The sequence below is a fragment of the Lontra canadensis genome, unplaced genomic scaffold (genome assembly GCF_010015895.1).
Source record: "Lontra canadensis isolate GAN:19392208 unplaced genomic scaffold, GSC_riverotter_1.0 scaffold1, whole genome shotgun sequence".
Classification (NCBI taxonomy): Eukaryota; Metazoa; Chordata; class Mammalia; order Carnivora; family Mustelidae; genus Lontra; species Lontra canadensis.
Genome location: NW_022630995.1, coordinates 118167242 through 118184255, shown reverse-complemented (window position 1 = coordinate 118184255; position 17014 = coordinate 118167242). Strand labels below are relative to the sequence as shown.

Here is a 17014-nt window from a genome sequence, read left to right as displayed (position 1 = left end):
AGACCATGTGAAGGAATGTCAAATGTGTCAGGTGAGGGAATAGGCAGGATAATCAGACAAGGGTTTTCTAAAAGAATGACATAAGGTCTGATGGGGAAAAAGATATCCGAGTACAGTGGAGGAGATAGGATCCCAAGTAGAGGGAATACAGCAGCAAACCGAAATATCCTGAGGTAAATAGGAGAGTAGTATGTTTGACTGACAGAAAGTTAGTAATGATCGGAGTATAGTGGTTTAAAATCACGTGGTCTCCCACCATATTTAATTTTATTTTCTTCAAGAGACTATGTACTCATAATGTTAATCATAAGCTTATCAAGCTACCATCATGAAATCTCTATGCACAGAATTGGGAGAGGGGGGGCATTGACACATCATTATGAGTATTTCAAAGATACAGATATAAATAACTGCAAGAGCATAAATTAAATAATTAATAATACTAAAACATAACTTAAAAACTAGGAAATGATGAGTGTTGAGTTTTTATTACCTTTTTCTTTTTTTTTTTTTTTAAGATTTTTTTATTGGGGCACCTGGGTGGCTCAATGGATTAAAGCCTCTGCCTTCTAACGTTCTCACTCAAAGCTTCCATTTTGTGTCATGCCTTTAATGCTGGTTCTATTTGTGCCCACTGTCCACCTGCACAAACATGTCAATGGCAGCTGATACACAATTCGTAAATAGCCACAAAGGAGAATTGTATAAAAAGAAACTTGGGGCTTGGTTACACGTCCTAGAGCACCATTCCCAAAGATGTAAAAAGCCCCACTGTTTTGGGGCGCCTGGGTGGCTCAGTCATTAACTGCCTGGCTCAGGTCACGGTCCCAGGGTCCTGGGACTAAGCCCCACATCGGGCTCCCTGCTCAGCGGGAAGACTGCTTGTCCCTCTCCCTCTACCCCTGCTTATGCTTCCTCTCTCGCTGTCTCTCTCTCTCTGTCAAATAAATAAATAAAATCCTTAAAGCCTCTGCCTTCAGCTCAGGTCATGATCCCAGGGTGCTGGGATGGAGCCCTGCATTGGGCTTTCTGCTCAGCAGGGGACCTGCTTCCTTTCCTCTCTCTGCCTGCTTGTGATCTCTGTCTGTCAAATAAATAAAATCTTTAAAAAAAAAAAATTTAAAGATTTATTTATTTAGTTAGTTGACAGACAGATCATAAGTAGGCAGAGAGGCAGGCAGAGAGAGAGAGAGGAGGAAGCAGGCTCCCCACTGAGCAGAGAGCCTGATGCGGGGCTCCATCCCAGGACCCTGGGATCATGACCTGAGCCAAAGGCAGAGGCTTTAACCCACTGAGCCACCCAGGTGCCCCTACCTTTTTCTTTAATGGTATTTAATTTTGAGCTTATACATTTTGATTTTTAATAATGGCCATGTTGAATAACTGGGTAACCAAACTCTTTAGAATTTAACAACTGTTTCCTGCAAGCTGGTACATGCCAGTTCCAGCACACCACTACTGCATGCTCTCTGTGAGTAAGTGCTCTTTAATCTGTCCAGAAACCTAAAAGGATCTATGGAAATATTTAATTTTTAATTTTGTATCTTGCTCCCTTCTGCCAAATGGTTTCTCCCATTTCTCCACACTCACCTGAAAACACATGAAAAGTAACATAAAAAGGAGAAAACTGATTTGTAGATCTATCATTTGTGACATATCCTGGAAAGTAAACTGAGGGTTTGTGGGGTTTTTTTTTAATTTTTATGATTTCTCACACAATAATGTTAAGGTCAAAAACCAGAGTTCTAGGATTCCATACTAGCTCTTGGCAGTGAAAAACTAACAAAATTGTTTTATGGTAATCATATAACACACTTAAATTTAATACTAAGATCACTAAAATGCTCTTTAAAGTGCCTAAGCACTGAGATAAAAACTAATGATTGTATGACTATATGTCTAAGCAGAAGGTAACTTTTGTAAATGCTAAGTTCTTTTTGCAAAAGCAAAATACACAGAATGAGGTCCTAAATAACCAGGATTACGATGTTCCAAGTTGATAAATGTAAGAGCATTGCTAGAACTGTAGAACACTAAACACTGACTTATCATGAGTATGTACTTTTATTCCTTCTCTATTCTTAGCCACATTGTCATTATCATCCATTTAATGGATGATAGATACAATTTCATTTTAACAAATGGCTTACCAGACATTAAAAATTTTTACTCTCATGCTCACTTTGGCAGCACATATGCTAAAATTAGAACAACAGAGAAGACTAGCATGGCTCCTAAGCAAGGATGACATGCAAATCCGTGAAGCATTCTATTTTAAAAACAAAACAAAACAAAACAAAAAACGTTTTTTCACTGTCTGTTGGGAGGCCTAGAGCAGATGTTACCATTTATTTTGAAGAGGAAACAAACACACACAAACAACACATAATAGTACTCCTAAAGTTGCAAAAAATTAAAACAGTTTACAGATTGGCTCTCTAGTGTAAGGAAGAAAGAGTTTAAATAATAATAATAAATTATACTAAATAGATATAAAGTTCCTTGTGTGTGTGTGTATATAATATATATATATATATATATATGAAATACAAAAGTATAAAATCATAATGGTTTTCAAATATGTACTTCAGTTATAAGCAAGGTGTACAAATTACAAAAGATCATGGGCTTGCACAGGGAAAACTGCAAAATGGTTTTCTTTGACAATAATTTGTCTACATCACTATTTTAACACATTTTACACATTTCAAAAGACAGATGTACAATTTTATGTATGGAGAATTGTTTTAAATGAGCTGTACATAGTATCATAAAACCTAAGCTAATAGGCAAATTGGCCTCAAGGCCTTACTAACAAATATAGCTTTCAAGAACAGCAAAAGAAATGGCCTTGATACTCATTAAGTAGAATTGACTATAATCACTAACTCCCTAGTGTGGCACTACATTTGGTATCAGAATAAGGATTGCCTTTGGCTATAGAGTTTCCTCCAAACCATGGACAGAGTGGACTGCTCATCTCACTTAGCTTATTACACATCAGATGGAGCATGTAGTTATGTGTGGCTTAAGGAACAGCTTATGTTCTAAATCACAAAAATGTGGTTACTGAAGAGCAAGAGTGAGTTAGTTATATGTGGTCTAATAAATCCATATGAGTTAGAGGTTTTGTGATATAAGATCTGCAATAAGAAATTTTAAAAATCTAAATATTAGAAATGTTAACTTAGCAATATTTTTAAAAGTAAAGAAAAATTACAATTAAAAAATAAAACAGAGCCACCATAATCAAGTAGTCGATGTTAAAATCCTAATAATCTAACATATTGATATAACTCCCCGATAGAATGCACCAGAAAGGACATTCCTCCTCTAAATTCATAAACTTAATCGTATCATAAGAAAGCATAAGACAAGCCCAAATTGAAGAATGTTGTACAGAATACTTGACCATTATTCATTCAAAGTATCAAGTCACAAGGAACTGGCACAGATGGAAGGTAAGGAGACATACATGGTAAGTAAATGCAATGGAGGATCCTGGACAAGACCTTGGAACAGAGAAAGGACATTAGTGGAAAAACAGGAAATTGGATAAAGACTGTAGTTTGTTGATTGTTATGGATTACTATTAATTTATTTGCTTTGTTCATTCTTCTATGGCTATGTGAAATATTAACCAAAGGGAAGTTGAGTAAAAACTACATATGGAAACTGTACTGTCTTTGCAAGTCTCCTATAAATCTAACATTATATCAAAATTACAGGTTTAAGAAACACATGAATATATAATATATAAAATATAGAGAGAATGGAAATTACATATGTTATTACCATACAAACCAAACATTTGATTTTTGATTTGCTGTTGACTTGATTTGTTATTTTCATTTTTCTGTCTTTATTTCCTTTTCTTTATAGTAAAACCTCTGAACACTTGTCTTTGTTAAAGCTGAGCAAGAGTGAGAAGGCACTCATTCTGCAACTTGAGTGCCTAGCTTCAGATTCTCTCTCTACCATTTACTGTGTGATTGGAGCAAACTACATTTAAAAACTAAAATTTAAATTTAAAAATTAAATTAGATAAATGAACTTTCTGTGCCCAATTTCTCTACTGTACAAATGGAGAAAATAATATCTGCCACATAGAGTTGCTTAAGAATAAATGAATTAATATACACAAAGCACTTAGAACAGTACGTGCATAAAGTGAGCACCATGTGACAGAAGTCTGGAGGCAGAGAGACAACTCCCACTCAAAGGGAAGGAGGGATCACTCTTTGTCTCCCTTTATTTTCTTGCTATAAAGAAGCTGACATTACTGGAGTATGGCTCCAAATGATCAGATACTTGTGACTGAAATTTTGACTCCTAAAAGTATAATGTGTGAAGGGGCAACATTAGCAGAATCAAGCAAGCAAAAAGTTCCCAGCCCCACCACTCCAGACAAACTCTCCCTGGATGGAAATGAGACTGTGCTCTCAGCTGCCTACTTCTTCTTTGCTAGCCATCTTCCCCATTCCCCCTTAACTCCAGTGTTCCTGCTGTTCTCTGAGCCATTGCATGCCTTTCCAATAAATCGCCTTGCTGCTCAAATTTGTAAATGTTGGGTTCTCTTATTTGTGGTCAACCACAAACATGCTGTGTAGTACCCTGATGCTATTTTCCAAAGTCTGTCTCAGTCTTCCTCTGAAAACATTGTCCTCAGATTACACTTTGACTAAAAGGGAATGAAGTTTCTTGAGTTGGTGTTTGGAAAGGAAAGGAAACCCTATTGGAAAGTAGGCTCATTGAGGAAGGGCTCACAGACATTTCATCATATCTGAGCTGCCCATTGTGCAAGTTCTCTCCAGGCCCAGGATGGAAAGCAAACAAAGGTGGAAAGCCATTATTCATGGAGATTTAATGGACAATACAACTATTGATTAGACCTATGCAAAAAATGGCCCAGTGTGGGATTATTCTCAACACAACTCATTATACATTAAACACTAGAAGTCCAATCTGTGACCTTCAGTGGGTGCCTCATAAAAAGACGTCAATACTAGAGAACAGCGATAGGTATCTTCATGTTTTGCACATAGGAAAAATTATTTGGGAAGATGGAATAATTACTGAAGGGCCTAGATTACCATGTAAATGCAATATTACTTACACGACTGATGAGACCTCGGGAGAAATTCATTAGGCCTTGTAAGAAAAACTTAATTAAAAATTCATATTATTATATTACAAACTTTGATTGGATAAGTTTTCATAAGAAAATACAAAATAATGAAAGCACAAGTCAAAGCCTCCACTAGAGTTTGTGAATGTAATGTACAATGAAAATGTTACATGCTGCTAATCAAGAATCAAAAATTCTAATGAATCATACTAGTAGTGTGATCTATTTAAAGATACTTCCTCAAAAAAAAGATATTTCCTCAAGGTGAACATTATATTAATTTTTAAAATTCATCCTATTGTAGTTCTGGTAATTGCTTGGTTTTTTATTTTACTATGGATTTGCTGGATATTTATACAACTGCATACTGCTCAGAAAAAGGAGAAACAAATGGAGATAATTTAAAAACTACAGCGCAACTTATAAAGGAGTAGTGAAAATGAGAAATTGCAAGGGTAAATACAGTTCTAAAAAAAAATACTTGATTTTTCCCTAGAGCCAAAAGGGAAGAGTACTCCTCCCCCTCCCTTTAGCATTTACCTTAGAAAACTTGATCAAATGCTTTCTCTGTCATTTTGAGACGTATATAAAAGTCTTTTAAAAGATTAATAAACCTCACACTAGTTCTGCATCCCAAGAATGCATTTCTCAGAGACCTCAGAGCAATTTCTTTGAAGTATGAACCTTTAGGAGGGTGGATGGCATTCCTTCCACTCCCCCTCACCACCACCCCCACACCCCAACTGGACTCTGTGGGAATTTAAATCTCTGTGTTTGGCTTCATGATGCTATTTCCTGCTTGTCATAAAGATACAAGCTGAGGAGCAAACTTCCACTTGTACAAGAAATGTTAAGAGGATGTAATGTACAGCATGTTGACTATAGTCAATAATATTGTACAGCATATTTGAAAATTGCTAAGGGAACAAATCTTTAAAGTTCTCATCATAAGAAAAAAAAATGTAACTCTTATGGTGCCAGATGGTAACTGGACTTATTGTGGTGATCATTTCACAATGTATACAAATACAAATCATTATGTTGTACACCCGAAACTAACATAATGTTAGATGTCAATTACACTTGAATTAAGAAAAAAGATACAAGAAATGTTATTTTTTCTTTCAATAAAGATAAATTAGCATAACTGTAATGAATTGTATTTGCCTACCTAGCTGTATTAAATGTATTAAATGTATTTGCCTACCTAGCTGTATTAAATGGTGAGATTTCTTTCACTGCCATCTCCTCAGCAGATTGCGTGTGCTGTGCATCTCAGTCTGATTAATCTTTATACAATAACGAGACAGTTTCATTCTTTTCTACATGGGAAGGAATCACTGGGATCCCAACAGATTTTATTTCTAATTATATTTCCCAACCCAGCTTAGTAGTAATGGGATATAGTGGGAATAATTCCTACAGAAGCTCATTAACTTCTCTCTGAATAAGCCCATTCCCAGCTGTGGAAAGCCATGTAGGATATGCCATCCGACACAGAAACATCAAATAAAACAAAACATTGATTAATATAATCTACCAGCAGTGCTGGAAGGAAAAAATAAAACAGAACTTCTGAATAATGTGTTTTTTTAATGTTAATTCGGTATTACTCTGATACCAAATAAGGAATACTAGCGAGATGTAATGCCAACATACAAGTGAATAGTGTTCCTATGACACAATGGGCAATGAACTACAAACATTTTGAAGGAATAATAATATGGTAAAATAAATCTCCCAGAAGGCTGGAGCTATGCCAATTTTAACTCATTTTTTTACAATATTCTACGAAAATGTCGAAAAACTTTCAATGTTAAAGCTGATGACACTGACAAGATTGAGTGATCATAAGGTTTGAGTGCCTAGATACGTGGTTTTGTACAATGGAGAAAGAAGTGTATTCATGAGGTTTTATAAAGGTAAAAGCACTTTCTTTGATTGTTAGTTGTTTGCAGTGCAGGTCATCAAAGACATTGTTATGTGTGTTTTCCTATTCTCCTGTACAATGTGTGTGAAATAAAGAACATTTCCTAGACTGCGGATGGTAGAACACCAGAGTCCCACAAGACATTATTTGTATTCAACAAGAAACAATAAAAAGCAAGGAGGTTTTGTGGCTAAACAAATCTATGAATTCCGTACTTGAAGTTTTATAATTTAGGTAGACATATTAAAGGCTATGAAGAAACACCATAAACAATCCCAGTTAATTAGAACCTCCCCAATTACTTGACCATGAATTCTCCTCCCCTTTCTCTTTACCCATTTAATAATAACAATAATAATAATAATGACAAAAATAGCTATCACTTATTAGGAACTCACTATGTGTCACAGTTTTATGTACTACTTTACATGTAAGGCTCACTTAATCCTTATTAAAAAAAATATGAAGAACATACTATCATGGTTACCCCCATTTTACAAATGAAGATACAGAGGTTTAGAAGAATTCAGTGTCCAAAGGTCACCCAACTTGTGGTAGAGAAAGAACCTGAATCTAGAAAGACTACCTCTTAGCAACTTCGCTCAGCTGCCTCTTCTTCCTTAGCAAGGAGCTGCACATGCTCAGACCTTTCATTACCTCAGGAAGGTTATTGCTTTCACTTCAATTCTTCTTACTTGCTTCTTTGAATGATTTCCATTCCATGTTTGGTTGGAGTTATGTTCTCCAGTTTCCATACCTATCAGCTACGCTATCACCATTTCACTGTCCTTTCCCTCTGTTTTGACTATGCTTCTCAAGTTTGTCCTCCACAGTGCTCTGTGTCTTTGTTCTCTCATCTAGAAAATAGTAAATAGAACAGTAATACTACGTGCCTCATAGGTTATTATGAGGCTTAAACAAACTAAGACCTACAGTGAAATGTCCTTTGAATAGTCGTCTGGCTGTAGCAGGAGCTCAGTAAATATTAAAATTAATATTTACCACCCATATTATTAGTGCTATTTTCCTCACTGATCCAGTCTCTACACAAAGTCAGCCTCTGTGTGATATAGAAACAATGTACTGGTAACAGGTGTATAACAACATTTGATTGTCTAAAAATGTAGTATATACACAGTAAAAGGATTATAAACCAGTTTTTGAGTTCGTAGATCTTTATTTCTGCCAAGGGTATGAAGTAACAAAGAAACAAAAGATCTTTGTACCTACTTTCACAAGAGCAAGATTTTTACTCTTTCTTGCCATGCAGACTATCCATTGCTTTTCTTGGTCTAGTTTCCATGGTCTTGCAATGGAAAATCCCTAGGAATCTAGCAAAAATAGTTATCCCTTGTTTTTGTTCCTGATGTGACTTTGTGTGTTTCCCTCTATTTTGTAGATATTTAGGATGGATGGTAGGAGTGAATGCATTAGAGGAAGCCAGCGAGAGGCTATTTTTAACAAAATCATGGTATCTTCTCTTAAAGGATATTTTTCAGACAAAATTCACATCTTCTAAAAGCACTTCTGAGATTTCTTTCCAGTTCCATACTTAAAACTTGGAGATTTACTTACTTGAAGAAAGCAGTTACATAATTTCAGTGTTATCTCATGCATGAATTTCAGAGAAGACTAAAATCTATATATTTGCATCTACTTTTAAAGAATTGTATGGGCTAACAAATCAAACCAGTGTCAGTTGTCAGTTTGTATTCCTTGATCTGTACAGCAGTAAATTATAACCAAATTGCTTCCACTCTTTGGGTCTAAAGCTGGCTTGCCCACTGCTTAGGGCAGCATTGGCTCTCTAGCCTAGAGCAGTAGCTCTCAACAAGGGCTTTGGGGAGGTGTTCTTACCACTTTATTCCCACAGAGATTCTGTTACTACTCTCTCCCATGACTACCTAAAGGGGCAGTATTACTGGCTAGTAATGAATAATAATAACTACAGCAGCTAACATTTAAAATGTTCACTCTGTGCCAGGCACTGTTTTAAGGGCTTTATATATATTAACTCACTTATTTTCATTCTCATAGCAGCCACATGAGGTAGGTCCTATTTTTAGCCCCATTTTAGAGATGAGGAAACAGAAGCAGAGAGAAGTAAAAAAACTTCTCCAAGGTCACACAGCTAATAAGTGGCAGGGTTAGTAAATGGCACAGCAGAGATACAAATCCAGGCAGTGTGGGACACCTCATGTACACAAGGCATGGGTAGAGAGAAAGGTCTTTATCTCTACAGCGTGTTCCACTTCCAGCTCCCCAACAAAGAGTAGCCTGAGGCAGAGTAACCCTGTTGGTTTGTTGGTGATAATTCTCAGTGTCAGTAAAGACTAAAGAAAGGGAAATTTAAAGGCTGAACCAACAGGATTTGGAAATTGATGGACAGAGAGCGAGTTAGAGCCTGTTTGGTAGAATGCACCGTTAACAGCAATAGAGAATCATATCTGCCTTCAGGGAACTTCAGATGCATTCAGGAAATACCAGAGTGTAAACACACCATTTGAATTCAATGAAGAAAATAGGATGATTTGCTCCAGGTGTTACAGGAAGACAAAGGAGGAGCACTTTATGAGCTGGGCAAGGAAACATCATCAAGAAGACTTTAAAATACCAAAATCCATTTTCTAAGGTTATAGACCAATAAATCCAGTATTCACCCTTTACAATCAATCAATAAACACTTTCTTAAAGCGCCGCCTCTGCTTGTGAAAGTCAAATAGAAACACTGCAATTGCCTTAGCGGTGACTCTAGTGTTAAATTTTCTAAGTATCTATTAATTTTAAACTATTTCTATCAAAATGTCTTATCCACAAACTTTTGGTTTTGTTGTTTTTGTTTTATTACCAAAAAAGGGCCACATTAACTCGACATGTAATCTAAGTATATTCTTAAAATTAAAAAAAAGAAAACCATGAATGGTATAGATTTACAATCAGTAAATTGATTGTATTTCTGGGAATACTATAATAAAATTTGTTAAGACCTGTTTTTAAAAAAAAGGAATATTCATCTCCAGGTAGGAAACACAGCTGCCATCCTTTAAGAAAAGAGTTGTAAGTAATGGTTTATTCTGTACTTCTAAACAGCAGGTGTTCTAAAAAAACTCAAGAGAATCAAGGTATCTTTATTGTCCCTAAATATTCCAGATATAATGCAATTCTCTCTGTTCAAATGCTTCTGTTAAAATTATTCCCATTCATACATAAGTTATACATTAATGCACAAATTTAACCAAACCTTTTTTTTAAAGGGTGACTTTTTTAAAGGGTGATATGACACTTGGTCATAGCAGAAATAATCACAACAGAGATGACTCAAGTTAAGGATGGTTCTCAATAGTGTTGGTGATAGCTAGAATCAAGCTGTACCTTGAAATTTGTCTGAAAATCAGATCTACTGTGTCTGCATTGTTCACATTCCTGTGATAAAAATGGAACCCACTGAACTGAATCACTGATGCTTCTAAATATATAGGAAAGAAAATCTAATATAAGAAAACCCAAGAAAATGAAGAGGTAGGCTATGTACAGCTTCTGGGGTTACTACTGGAGACGTGATCACCCAAACCAAGGAAGCTGAGTTAGGTATGGAAGACTGGCACGGGAGGGAAAAACTGAAGAACTGGATTGCCCAGGTATCCCAGCTCTAGATTTAGTTTTGTCAACTCCCAAGCTCTGGCCCTCGGGTTCAGCATGAGTAAACTAAGACACTGGACTAGACAATGACCGGTGTCAAACTGTACCAAATCTAAGATGCTAAACTCTCTGTTTATTGTCTTAATGTCTTAAATTCTGGATTTTCTGTCATGTGAAAAATTGCATGCTTTTCATTATTAAAAATTATAGTCTAAAATCACACATGGTTTTAGATTATCACTCAACTATTTTCTAAACCAGGAATGGAGTGCATTTTACCTAATGTAAGATAGTTGATTACAACAATGTTACTAGCCTACTGCTTTGGGAAAACACCAGAGATTCCCTGAATTGCTTCTTTAGGGAACAATGAGACGAAGTAATCATTAATTCATTCAAAGCACTTTCATGAAGTACCGCTACATGCCCAGTCCTTATCTGAACATCGGTAAATCAGAGATGAATGTTAATGGTCTTTTCCTTCCAAGGGCTCACAGTCTAATGAATGTAAGATATTACTTCCAATTAAAACACACTTTTTTAAGTGCTATGATAAGGCTGTAAATCAAAGATTATGGAAACTCAGAAGAGAGCTTTTGATTCATTCATTCTACAAATATTTATCAAGCATCTGCTCTGTGTCAAGCACCACTGTAAGTACCACGCTATATAGCAGTGAAAAATAAAAGTAAAAAAGACTCAGCCCTAGTTGTACAATAGAAAATAAACCCCCCAAATCAAAGAAATATACACTATATTGCTGTACACTGATGAAAGCTATTAAGAAAAATAAAATAAAACAAGGGATATAGACTGGTAAAGGATTCCATTTTAGACAGAGAAGTCAGGGATAACCTCTGTGCTGATGTGATATTTGGGCAAACATGAATGAAGCAAAGGAGCATGAAGGATATCCAAGTGAGATGTCCAGGCAAAGAGCATCTACGGGAAAGGTCCGAACCCACTTAGCATGGGAGTGGAGAGTGACAGGGAAGACTACAGAGTCCCAAAGCAGCTAAGGACTAGATCATGCAGGGCCTGCTGCCCATCTCGAGGAGGCTGGATTTGCTTCTTGGAGGATGGAAAGTCATCAAACGTTATTGAGCAGAAGAGTGACATATCATATTTTTATTCTTAAAGAGTGACTCTAGATGCTGCATGGGGAATAAAGTATAAAGAGGCAGAAGCAGAGAGTTAGAGTGAAAGCATAGAGAAAAAAAATTGAAGAGATAATTTTTGTATTTATGTTATGATATACATATATGTCTAACTATATCATATTATAGGGTATATTAATATATAATGACAAATTATGTTTGCTGTTTATATTATATAAATCTCATATATACCATATTATTTGTACTAAAATATAACATTCTTATATTCCAAGATTATCATTACATTCAAATATATTTTATATATAATATATAATTATAATACAGGATCTATGATGTATTCTTATATTATTCTTAATTTTTGTATTTTTAGAAAAAGATGATGTCTTACAGTAGGGGAAGCAGCTCTCAAGGCAGAAAGAAGTACTCATTTGAGGGAAATATTTTGCAGTTAGATCTAACAGGACTTGCCAATGGGCATTCTGTTAGATGTGAGAGAAAAAGGGCATTATGCAAGACTCCCAAGTTTTAACTTGAGCAACTACATGAATAATTATGACACTTACTGAAATAACAAAGAATAAGGTGAAGAAGGTTTTGATAATGGGGCTGAAAATGAAAAGTTTTAATGTGGACATAATAAATTCGGGGTGAGCATAGATGAGATGTTAATTATGTATGCAGGTCTGGATAGAATATGATCAAAGAAGTCAGAGTTGGAAACACAGATTTCAGTCATTTATGTGTATTTAGCCACAGGACTGTGCGAGCAAGTATAGGAAGTGGAAAGGGAAGAAAATAATTATGATAATTGAGCTATCAACTACTCCAATGTTTCAAAACGATGAGATCGAGAAACCAGCAAAGGTGCCATCAGTTGGACCAGAGAAAACCTGGGAGAGCGACCTGGGTAGCAGGGTGACCTGATCTAATAAGACATCCTGAGGAGGATGAGTCCATGCGAACTAAGAATTAACCAGTGGATTTACCAGCAGCTGCTTCTCTCTGAGATGCTATTCCAGTTGTGCACAGTTAACAGTCTCTCTTTTCTCAGGTTTTTACCCAGTTACCTTCTCAATGGTGCTGGCAATGGCCACCCTACCAAAAATGTCAACCCACCCTCCCAGTTACCTGTATCCCTTTTCCCAGCTTTATTTCATCTCCTTAGCACTTTATCACTATTAGTAGACTAGATGTTTTACATTGTCTATTTCACTCATTGGAATAAATCCATAAAGGCAAGGATTTGAGAATGTGTTATTCATTGCTGTTTCCTCAGCACCTAGAATAGTGCCTGCTACCCAGCAGCCACTCAGTACTCAATAAATACTGACTGACTGAATGAACAAAGTCATCAACCTCTACATCAGATCTAGGAGCTTTAAAAATTTGGCCTTTTTCCTTTGTTTTTTAATCAAAGCTTAGCTTTAAACTTAGACTCGTCTTCCTGAAGTGGGGAAAAAAAAAATGTGTAGAAGAAAGAGTTACTTGCACATGTCTTAAAAATGTTAAAAGACTAGCTTGCAAAATGTCTACCAGACATTGTGTAAACTACTGTAGACTTTGATGATGCAAGAATATATAAGACAGCAAGACCACTGTCATGGAACATTCAATCTGGTGTGAAAGAAAACTCATAAATGGGAAAACAACAGCATAGCATCATAAGTGCACACACAGGTAAGGCCACGAGAGCCCTAATCAAAGTGAAGTCAGGGCCAGGACAGGTGGAGAACTATATCAGATGTCACCTGTGCATGACAGGGAATACATCAGAAAAAAATCTGAGATTTAAGTCATTTGTTCACTGATTATATACTGACATCTCAGCACCACAGCAGGCACTGGGGATATAATAAGCCAAGAAAACTCACACCATTTCCCTTACAGAATTTAATCTAGCATGACTTACAACCTACCTGTGTGAAATCAATGTGCAAACAAGCGTCTGTTGAAATACTTTACAGGGGGGTGCCTGGGTGGCTCATCAGATAAGCATCTGCCTTCTGCTCAGGTCATGATCTCAGGGTCCTGGGATCCAGTCCCACATCGGGTTCCCTGCTCAACAGGGAGTTTCCCTGTTTACCCTTTTTGCTCTCTCTCTCTCTCTCTCTCTCTCAAATAAATAAATAAAATCCTTAAAAAAAAAAAAAAATGTTTTATAGGTCCTGAGTCAGCCATCTAGGTAGCCATGCTACATACCACACTGGCCTATGCTGGAGCATCTATCTGATGCTCTGATGAATGGTTCTGAGTGAGATCCAAGCACACCCCATCACTGGCCAATGGTAACAGAAAAAGTACAAGGTTTTATTTGAACAGAGGCAGTCGACTGAGCTATACACATTTTTTTTTTAAAGAAATGCATTTAGCTTTGACATTTCAAACTGAGACCAGGCACTGGAAGGATAGATGCTGGGATGAAAATAAATGTAAATCATAACATTTCAGCATAAATTTTTAGATTTTCAGATAATTCATCTCTAAGTACCAGCAATCATTCTAGGTGATTTTATATTGCCACTGATATTTGCCAACTTTCAAACTGAAAGGACTCTAAGGAACTAAATGTCCTTAGGCTGAGACAGGAGAAGGAAAACCAAATTCATTTTGCAAGAGTTAATGCTACAAATTCTTATGAAATTAGATATTTGGGAGTGAATTGTATATAAATATATGGACAGCCATATGGCTTCTTTCCTAATGATTTTATACATTTTTTGTACATATAGTAAAAGAAAACTTTAAGCAATCATGCTTCCCTCAGAAAAAACAACCGTTACCTCAAGACTTTTTTTTATTTTAATTCCAGTATAGTTAACATACAGTGTTATATTAATTTCAGCTTACAGTATAGTGACATATTTCTCAGTGCTCATCAAGCTATGTCTACACTTAATCACCCTTTACCTATTTCACCCACTCCCCCATCCACCTCCTGTTTGTTTTCTATAGTTAAGAGTCATCAGACTTTTTCCTGAACATTCCTGAACCACAGTATTATTTCACAAATTGAGCCCACAGAAAATGATACTTTTTCCTACATTTTACAGTGTTGCTTATTCTGAAGAGTATTTATAACAAAGTTGGCCAATTAATCAGAAACCTTACAAAATTTTCAGTCTCTAATTATTAAACCTGGAATTCTTTTTTTAAGAAAATACTGTTTAGTATTCTATTCCTAACAAAAAGTTGAGGAATGTGCAGAAATGTGTGCAACTGAGTGATGTCCAAAAAGTGTAAGATGATATTGACTTCAATGACTATTAAGAAAAATAAATCCTTCCCTCTGCATCTATGGTACAAAATCATAAAATGTTGAAGGATAATCCTCATTTCATTCTGTCAACGACACATTGGAGGAAAAAGCATTTGGGTAAGTGAATAAGGGATTCCTGGAATCAACTGTATTTGTGATGCAGAAATAATATATGTTTTATAATAGCTTGGATGAGATGATTTGGGAGATGGGAGGGGCAATAAAACTACTTTAGAGAAGGTTGTGGTGGTCCGTGATCTCATAACTATTTTTGCATAACTCACTACTGTTTCCCTGACCAGGCTACCAAAATACACCTTTTCTTTCAGGAGAAAGGTACAAATGCATAAAACTAAGTCAGCATGAAAAGTTTTGTCAAAGAAAACCACTATCAACGTGCCCATCTATCCTAAATTTCCTTCTCTCCATATGTACAAATACAACTGTGTCTATGGTTTCAATGCATGACATTAAATAAAATTATTGAGTCTTCAACAAAATCTGAAATCTACTTCATGCCCTCTATTTAAAAAGACAATAAGGAGTGCCTGGGTGGCTCAGTTGTTTAAGCGTTTGACTCTTGATCTCAGCTCAGGTCATGACCTCAGGGTTTCAAGTTTGAGCCCCACATTGGGCTCCATGCTGGGTATAAAACCTATTTTTTAAAAAAAAGGCAATAAAAATATAAACATATTTTTATTAAAAAATTAATGTGCCAAAATGTCATAGGGTCAAATGTACAGGTATATGTACAGAATTATTCATTCCTTGTGAGTTAGGTGTTCACTGTACTTTTAAGAAATAAAACCTTAGAAAACATTCTCTAATTACTATGAAAGGAAAAGAAGATTGATATAAGCCTGTAGCTATTAAGTCAGGTCTATTTCAACAGTTGGGTCGAAAGACGAGCACATTGCACTGCTGCTTTAGAGTGAGTTGAATTCACTCTTCTGTCCGGTGCTAGTAATATTATCAGTACCCCCACTTATTTCCCTCTGGTTTTTACCTCTACATTATGAAGGCTGCTCCCTATGAACACCTGAAGTTCTCTGCCTGAGGGCTTCTCTCTGGCCACAGTGAACACGCTCAACCTATACACAGGACAAACTTAGAAGGGCAGAGAGTTAACACCCACAGAAGCAGCTCTCAATAAATAATGGATGAGGAGTGGAGAGATATATACAGCTGCTGCACTTAATTGCAATAGCTCTTGAGGTAGGCTAAATTTATTCTACCTCCTCAAGTTTCTCTGCAGGATTGAGTCCTTTGGTATATCTGGTAAGTGAGTTGACAACACACCATTTAGTGTTTTTTCCCTTCCCTCTCTCACTTCTCCACTCTTCCACTCGTAGTTCTCTGAGCTACTCTGCAATAAATCCTTACTGCCAGGTTAACTTTGAGATAGCACAATCCAAAACATATGGCCAGAATTTATGTTTCTGTTGTACATAGGTTTTTAAATGTGGGCCAGAATTCACATATAAATATAAACAGGTCAGGTTCTGAAAGGATTTAATTAGTCCACATGTTTGGCCATTAGAAGTTATACTAGGACATCTGTTTCTCCCCATGAAGGACTAAGAGCCAAGAGAATGGACCTCCTGATGGATGGAGGAGGAAGAGAAGGAAGAGGAGGAGAAGGAGGAGGAGGAGAGGGAGGAGGGGGATGAAGAGGAGAAGGAGAAGGGAGGAGGAGGAGAAGGGAGGAGAAGAAGGAGGAGGAGGTGGAGAAAGAGAAGAGGAAGGAGAGGGAGGGGGAGGGGGAGAGGGAGAAGGAAGAGGAGGAGGAGGAAAAGAAGAAGAAGAAGGAGGAGGAGGAGGAGGAGGAGAAGGAGGAGGAGAAGAAGAAGGGGGAGAAGAAGAAGGAGGAGGAGGAGGAGAAGGAGAAGGAGAAGGAGAAGAAGAAGAAGAAGAAGAAGAAGAAGAAGAAGAAGAAGAAGAAG

General features: G+C 36.5%; 1 protein-coding gene and 1 non-coding gene across 10 annotated transcripts in view; one reads left to right on the top strand and one right to left on the bottom strand.

Moving 5' to 3' along the window:
* MAPK10 (mitogen-activated protein kinase 10) overlaps positions 1–17014 on the bottom strand; it is a 323875-nt gene that overhangs the window by 247280 nt on the left and 59581 nt on the right. The gene's annotated exons all lie outside the window — the stretch shown is intronic.
* Positions 2175–2279, top strand: LOC116871697. Its single transcript, XR_004383483.1, has one exon. It is a non-coding gene; the product is annotated as a U6 spliceosomal RNA (small nuclear RNA).